The sequence below is a fragment of the Ambystoma mexicanum genome, chromosome 9 (assembly GCF_040938575.1).
Source record: "Ambystoma mexicanum isolate Mex_15411 chromosome 9, UKY_AmexF1_1, whole genome shotgun sequence".
NCBI classification, from domain to species: domain Eukaryota; kingdom Metazoa; phylum Chordata; class Amphibia; order Caudata; family Ambystomatidae; genus Ambystoma; species Ambystoma mexicanum.
Genome location: NC_090931.1, coordinates 72,817,982 through 72,825,757, shown reverse-complemented (window position 1 = coordinate 72,825,757; position 7,776 = coordinate 72,817,982). Strand labels below are relative to the sequence as shown.

Genomic DNA, 7,776 nt, shown 5'->3' with positions numbered 1-7,776 from the left:
TAGGACGACAAAGGAAGAGCGGCAATACCTATTCATGGACATTTCTCCCCCACCATTGATATAGTGGGGTGGCATATATATTTTAGAACTCAACAGATATGAACATGCACATTTTTTTAAATTAAGAGACAGGAAAACATAAACTTGAGAAACACAGAATTTGATAGGCTATATGTAGGATCTTTTAGGGTTGGAATTGAATTACTCTGGAGCGGTACCCTCTGGGATTGCAGAGGACTCCTCCAGTTGCTGCAAAGTGTGCCTGGGATGGCAACACTTCAACTGGTTTATGTGGACCCACTTGTCTTCCCCCTCTGCCAAACCGCCTTTGGGGATACGGATCTTGTAGGCCACAGGGGAGATCTTGTCTATAATCTCAAAGGGTCCCTTCCATGTAGGCAAGAATTTTCGCTGTTGGGCCTGGTTCCTTTGGAAATTGTATAGATAGGCCCGATCACCCACCTTATATTCCTTTCGGGTCGTTTTTAAATCATAGTGGGTCTTCATGCTCTCGGCTGATCTTCCTAGATTCTGCTGAGCATAGGCAAAAGCATGCTGAAGGTGTTTCCTTAAATTCTCCACATACTCATGAGTTGTGGAGGCATTTATCAACGTTTGCTCTTGGGTTCTGTAGAGCAAATGCTGAGGAAGCACCCTCTTGCGGCCAGTCATCAACTCGAATGGTGACATTTTGGTTGCAGATGAAGGGGTAGATCTGATGGCCATTAGGACCAGAGGTAATCGGATATCCCAACTTGGCCCAGAATCTGCCACAAACTTTTTTAAGATGCTCACAATGGTTCGGTTATATCTCTCACTGCTCCAGAAGAAGCTGGCCTGTAAGCAATGTGTAGCTCCCTTTTAACCCCCAGTATCTCCCACATCTTTGTCATTACTTCACTGGTGAAGTGGCTACCTCTGTCTGACTCAATCCTTTGAGGTAGACCAAAATGGGAAAATATGTGGTTAATCATCAGGGCAGCTGCAGTTTCTGCCTTGCAGTTTGGGGCTGGGAGACATTCCACCCACTTGGTAAACAAGCATGTAACGGTCAACATGTACTTGTTTCCTCTAGACGAGCGAATCACAGGGCCTACAAAGTCGATTTGCAAATCTGACCATGGCAGTGTCATTCCCCTCTTTTGCAGAGGTGCCCAGTGTGTGAGAGATGATGGCTGAAATTGTGCACACACAAGACACCCCTTCAAGTATTGGTCGAGGTCCTGCCCCATGTGTGGCCAGTATGCAACCTCTCTTAAGATTTCCAGTGTTGTGTGAAACCCCCTATGACCGGCGGTGGCCGCACCATGGGCATGACTTAACATCAGGCTTCGGAATGAGGTAGGAACCACCCACTGATCGTGGCCAGCTTTGGATTTCCTTACCAGCAAACCGTCTTGGTTTCGGAAAATTTTTGGACATTTCATCAACACTCTTAGGTCCTCTTTCCCAATGTAATCGGTATCCGTCAGGGGAAAGTTCTCAGGGTCCTCAAGGTGTTGGTAAAACTTACCAATAATTGGATCCCCCTTCTGAGCTGTAATCAAATCGGCATCAGGGGTCTCCTTGCTCCATTGGGCAGTTGAAAGATCATTGTGAGCCTTTGTCTGGGACCTAGTGATAGCAGTGACCTGGATGTCCCCCAACAGGGACTCTATCTCGATTAGATCCCCTTGGATGGCCCCGGTTTTGGCCAGCTGATTAGCTAAGTAATTTCCAGTTTTGTCTGGTCCCTCTAATTTGGAATGACCCTTGATCTTTTTCCAGTAGATGGTCATCCCATTCGATGTGACCAGATCATCAATGTTTTGGATTAACTTCCCATGTTTCAAGGGTTTGTTATTAGCACATAACATGCCTCTGGTTTTCCAATTAACCAGGTGCTCCTCAAACCCGTTCCGTACATAATCCGAATCTGTGATTATGACCAGTTCGTGGAGTTGATGTTGGACAGCAGTGAGGATGGCCTAATGCACAGCCATCAATTCTGCCACCTGACTACTTCGGGGACCAATTTTGTATCCAGCGGAGGGTTCTGGGAACTCCTTCACCCATGCATTCCCTACGCCAGCCACCAGTTCTTTCTCCCCGTCGTTGTCAACATGGTAAGAGCATCCATCCCCATAGACAGTGGGCATTCCCTCACACTTGTCTTCTTCAAAGACTTTGTGTGGGGAATTAAGGTATGCCTCCATGTTGTCCTTGATTTTTAGACTTTCGTCCTCGAGACAGTTTTCTCTGGCACAATCATGCAAGTCAGCCAGACCTTGCGCGAGGGGACTCTTCTTGTTTTGGCCATATCTGACCTCCACAGGAAAGCCTTGCATTGACAGAATCCAGGAAGTAATTCGGGAATTACTCACATTTCCGGCCCGGATTCTGTCACTTTGGAGATATTGCAGAGGCTGGTGTGGAGTCTGCACTATGATGTGTTCCCCATGGATGAACGGGCGGTAATTCTTCAATGCCCACACCGTTGCCAGGAGTGCCTTCTCACAATCGTTGAATTTTTCCTCCACAGAGGATAAAGTTTTGCTCGCATAGGAGATTACTTTATTGACCTTGTCATGCTTTTGGTATAATACTGCCGTCACGCACGTATTAGAGAACCCTGTCTCCAGGAAGAACTCCTTGTTTCTGACAGGGTAAGCTAGGCAGGGCGCTTGTGAGAGGCTTCTTTTGAGTTGTCTTACTGCCTCAGCTTGTTCTGGACCCCATTCCCACTTGACCCCTCCCTTCAGGAGATGAATAAGGGGTCTGGTGATCTCTGCGTAGCCCTCAATGAACTTTCTGCTGTAATTAGTCAGTCCAAGGAGGCTCCTTAGTTCCCGCAGAGTTGTGGGGTCTTTCAGTTTCTGAAGTGCTTCCACTTTCTTTTCCTGGGGACAGAGACCCTGAGGAGTAATCTCATGCCCCAAGAAATTAACACGGGTTCTACACCACTGTGCTTTCTGAAAGGAAAGTTTTGCTCCGGCGGCCCTCAACTGTGTCAGAACATAACGGATCTCTGCTATGTGTTCCTCCACAGATGAACTTTTGATGAGGACATCATCTACATAAGCCAGGTTACCCCTCGAACCCAGGTCGGGCATGGCCTTATGTAGGAAAATGTTGAATTCATTGCTGGAGTTGAGGTATCCGAAGGGAGTCCGGGTCCATGTCTACTGCTGGCCCCCAAAGGTAAAAGCCAGTTTGTATTGATCCTGCCTACTGACAGGCACGGTCCAGTATCCATTGGTCAGGTCTATTGCAGTGAATACCTGTGACCCCTGGATCTGGGCCAGCCCTTGGTCAATGTAGGGCAGAGGCCATTGGGAAGTATGGACCCATTTGTTGAGCTCCCTAAGGTCGGCGCAGAGTCTCCACTGGCCGTTTGGCTTCAATATTCCCAGCACCGGATTATTGAAGGTGCTGTGGACTGGACTGATTATTCCCTGGGACTCCAGGTTCTTAATTATTTCAGTAAGGGACTCCATTGATGCTAGAGGCAAGCGATATTGCTTCACAAACACTGTAGTCATGCCAGGGTCCATGGGGATTGTTGTTGTGTGAATGTCGGTGCGACCACAGTCATATGAGTCTACCGCAAAGAGATCTTGGAAATCCAAGAAAACTTGTTTCAACTTTTGCTTCTGTTCCAGAGTCACACAGGCATCAGCTAGGTTGACTCTCTCTTAACAATAATAGGCTAGCTCTCTTGGAATACAAGACCAATGCCAAGACAAAGGACGATGAGAAATTAGTATTTGTCAATACATTCAGCCATCTCTCTAACCAGATCAAAAAGATTCTGTTGAATAATTGGAACGTCTTGGAGTCTGGTGACAAACCATTGGAGAAACCAATAGTCGCGTTCAAAAGAAGCCGAAACCTAAAGGAATTAATAACACGTAATGACGTGAGCCTGAGAACTAAGAAACAAAGTACAATCCCTGAAAAATGGGGTTTTTCCAAACTAGTTGGTCACTCAGCTCGTGGGAAATGTATCTGTTGTAGTTCCACCTCTAGCGGTACGGAGGTGAACCTGGGACTTAAAACTCCCTGGCGGCAAACACATTTTAGCAACTGCAACTCCACAATGCTCATTTATGCAATCTGGTGCCCCTGTAACCGAATGTATATTGGAAAAACAGAGCGGAAAATTAAAACACGAATAGGGGAACATAAGAGCTGCATCAGGAATAGGACTCAGAACGCCCCTTTGGTAGACCACTGGGTAGAGTTTATACACAAAATAGAGGACTTACATTGGAGCATACTTTGGAAAATTAACCCCTCTGGCGATATGAATCGTGATAAACTAAGATTATTACATAAGGAACAACGCATGATTTTTCTTACAAAGAGCTCAGAAACAGGCTTGAATGATAGACTTGAATGGTTAACCTAGAATGTTATACAGTATTGTGAACATGACACCTTTGGTATGCGTGGAGTTTCTCTGTATACAAGTAATATTCTCTTTAGGTTGATAAGGTAACCTTAGTGTGAGTGCCCGCTGTAGGACAACACATTTTAACACAATGACTTAGTGCATGGCTTGTGGATACTATTTGAAACAGCCTACCCAAGGATATGCCCAATGGCCCATGTTAATAACATTGGTATAAGTGTTTAAATCCTCCATCTCCTTGGGATGACTTTGATGAGGTATCCTGCGCTCCCTGTTGAGAACGCACATATTTATATATTCTTTACAGTTGAAAATAATAACATTGCATTACCGTGGAAACCATAATATTTCCTTGGGGCTGTGTGCGTTTTTTCCATATTTTTTTTTTTTTTTTCCATCATTTTTTCCATTGTGTGGGCTCTTTTAGTAGGGCTGACTGCCTGTGGAGGCAATAATGCGCAGGTTTTGCTTCTCTGTTGCTTCTCTGCAGTATCTGCCATTTTGGTACAGTGCTCAAATCATTCACCGTTTTTTTGGGATGAATTTGACAAAGTAATTCTGTATTCTCTGCCTGCGAACTCAGACAACAATATACTTCCTTGGTAAAAAGTAACAATATTGCATTACCATATAGATCATGATTTTTTCGGGGGGCTGTGCCTGTTTTCTCCAGGGCGTGGGCTCTTTCATTAGGGCTGGCTGCCTGTGTAGGTATGAATGCACATTTTCTGTATTCCGTTAGCTTTTATACGCTATTCGGTGCAGGACAGCTCCCGTATCCTTCTGCTTCAGCTCGTGCCTTGTATGGGTGAATACCCATTTAAACCTACAATAGAGTGGTTAACTTCCACACATTATCCATTACAGGATGATTTCTGCTCCCATCCGTTTCGAGTTGTTCCTCGCACGGGTTAACATCCAGTGAGAAAACATCCAGTGAGAAATCAGGACTACAAGTCCCAATACACTGTGGAATGTAGATGTCATTTGGGAGCTGCACCTAATTAAGGGAGGCAAGCAGGCCATTTGTTGACTGGCCTATATAAACGAAAGAGCGCATTATTGACCTATCGCTCTCCGGAAGTTGGCAACAAGACCAGTCACATAGTAAACTGGGCTGCAGTTCACTCCATGACACGCCAGCACTCTATGGGCTTTGTCGGCGGTGTGTCGACTTTATAACGGTAAGGACAGGAGCTGCGTTTGTTTCGAGTTCGACATTCTCACTAGTCACGTTGTGTGTGTACAGATGTCGGAGCCAGATTAAACTAGGGAGTGCCTGTACAATCATGCCACTTTTAATGACTAAAGTTGGCTTAGAGATTGCGTGTCACAGAAATGTGCTAATTCGCCTAATAAGGCTGCTTAGGTCTGTGAGAATGGCTCTGCTTACGGCTATACAGGAAGCTGCCCTTGGCGAGTAAGAGCCTTCATCTCTGGTGTTAAAAGCCTGTAGAAATTCAGAATAAGTGGCCGGTTTGTTTGACTCTTATTTGAGCTTTAAACGGATTGCTTATTTTAAGTCAGGATGTTGGTGATGGCTAAGTTTTCTAAACTAACACAGGGTCGTTGTGTGAGACATACTGCTGCTGTCTAATAAATATGTATTATAATTGATACTAAATTAGATTCTGCCTATATATATATTTTTTTGCCCGTGTAGACATACTTGACTTGGTGGTGAACTATGGCAGTAATCACGTTAAGGGCAGCAGTTTATCGTTGCAATGCATAACGCTATCAACTCAAGGTAAGGCAGAGTGACCGTTTGATTTTATTACCTCCCTGAGTTGAAATAGATTTTGAGACATTGTTAACAGCGTCCTCCATCTTTTTCTGCCTTCACACTTTTTAACAGATGCCTGGAAGTGCATTATAGTGGAACCCGTTTAGAAATCTGACAGTGGTCATTTGAATTTGTTAAGACACTCTACACATACCTAGTTGTGTCGAATTACTGCGTAAGCTACCGCAAGGTAAGCTCTGTGAAGTTCTGGCTTTACTTAATTTGGTAAAAATTGCTCACCTAGCGACTTCTTTTCCCTTTTCCCTTCTCCCGCTTTGTTTTTGCACTATTTAGGGCAATCTAAATACTTAGCATATGATGTGTTGCTCTATGGGAAATTGGGCTCTCCAGAGTGTTTTTTATTTTATTTTTTTTATTTTGTTTTTATTTATTTATTTTTTTTCCATATGAAGTCTTGTTATTTTTAAACATAAGGAGTCCGGCTCTTGGTTGAACAGCCCTATAAGTAGACAAGTTGGAGCATTGAAAAGCTCCACAGACATTGTAATATAACAGTCTGATGAGTGAGGGACTATATTGATTGGTCTTTTTATCTCCTTGTCTCCTCACAGGTGTCACGTGTCCGTCCCTCGTGGGAGGGCAGTTCGAAATCTATCACAACAGGGAAACAGCTGTTTTTGTATGGGATTCAGCAACAGTCCACTTTGAACGGATTGCAAATCGTATGGCTCCAGTTGCCTTTTTAAGTCAGTCTCCACGTAGTTCTTAATGTGGATGATGGCTGAATAGTTGTGGAGAATTAATGTTTATCTTGAACTAATCAGGTTGTGAGGCTGTGATTATAGCTCCGCCCCGTTATACGATCAATTGAGACACATTGTATAGCTCCGCCCTGTTATACGATCAATTGAGACACATTGTGTATTTAAGTATATACCCCTGATGAATTTCCCCTGACTGTGTATGTATGGAATGAGTGAGGAATGAAACATGTTGGTTTGAATGGGAGTGAAGTAGTGTGGAATTTATTAGTTAATCCAGCCGTGTTATTTTTCTTTAAACCCCATTACTGTGGTTAGGCTTAGAAGTAACAAATAGATTTAGATATTTTTGTTCATGTTGTAATCCTTGATTTTGTGTTTCCTTAGGATTATTTGTACACTTCTTTTTCCCGGTGTACTTAATTCGTCACCGTTGGTCGTTGTTATTTTCTGTTTTTTTCTTTTTCTTTTTATGTATAAAACGTTTTTATGGATCGTGTCTAAGATTTGTATTAAATGATGAATCATGCAATGTTGGCATTTTTATGATGTATATTTACCATTGAAGGTTAAATAAAATTGATAATTGAATACCTGGTTAAATGTACATTGTTTTTGTATCCACTCCCCATTGTGCAGTGCTTTAATACTGAAGTACAAATGATTAGAGATATGTGAACTTGTTTTTTCTATCTCTATTCCTGCCTTATAACTAGCGAGGATGGACACGTGACCTTGTGACACCACACTGTGGACCATTTCTTTAGTTTATATTATTTAGGTGTTCCTAAAGTTAGGGGGCTTTTTTGGTCCTACAGTTTAATCCCCCGACCTCTTTTGTGTATATTGTTGACTCTCTTCCACCATCTGCCTGA

The 7,776-nt window shown here is 43.4% G+C and overlaps 1 long non-coding RNA gene across 1 annotated transcript; it reads left to right on the top strand.

The window, feature by feature from the left end:
* Window positions 1–5,423: 5,423 nt before the first annotated feature.
* Window positions 5,424–7,492, top strand: LOC138489579 (uncharacterized). The gene is made up of 4 exons (XR_011274821.1): window positions 5,424–5,577; window positions 6,057–6,143; window positions 6,252–6,369; window positions 6,752–7,492. It is a non-coding gene; the product is annotated as an uncharacterized lncRNA (long non-coding RNA).
* Window positions 7,493–7,776: the final 284 nt, after the last annotated feature.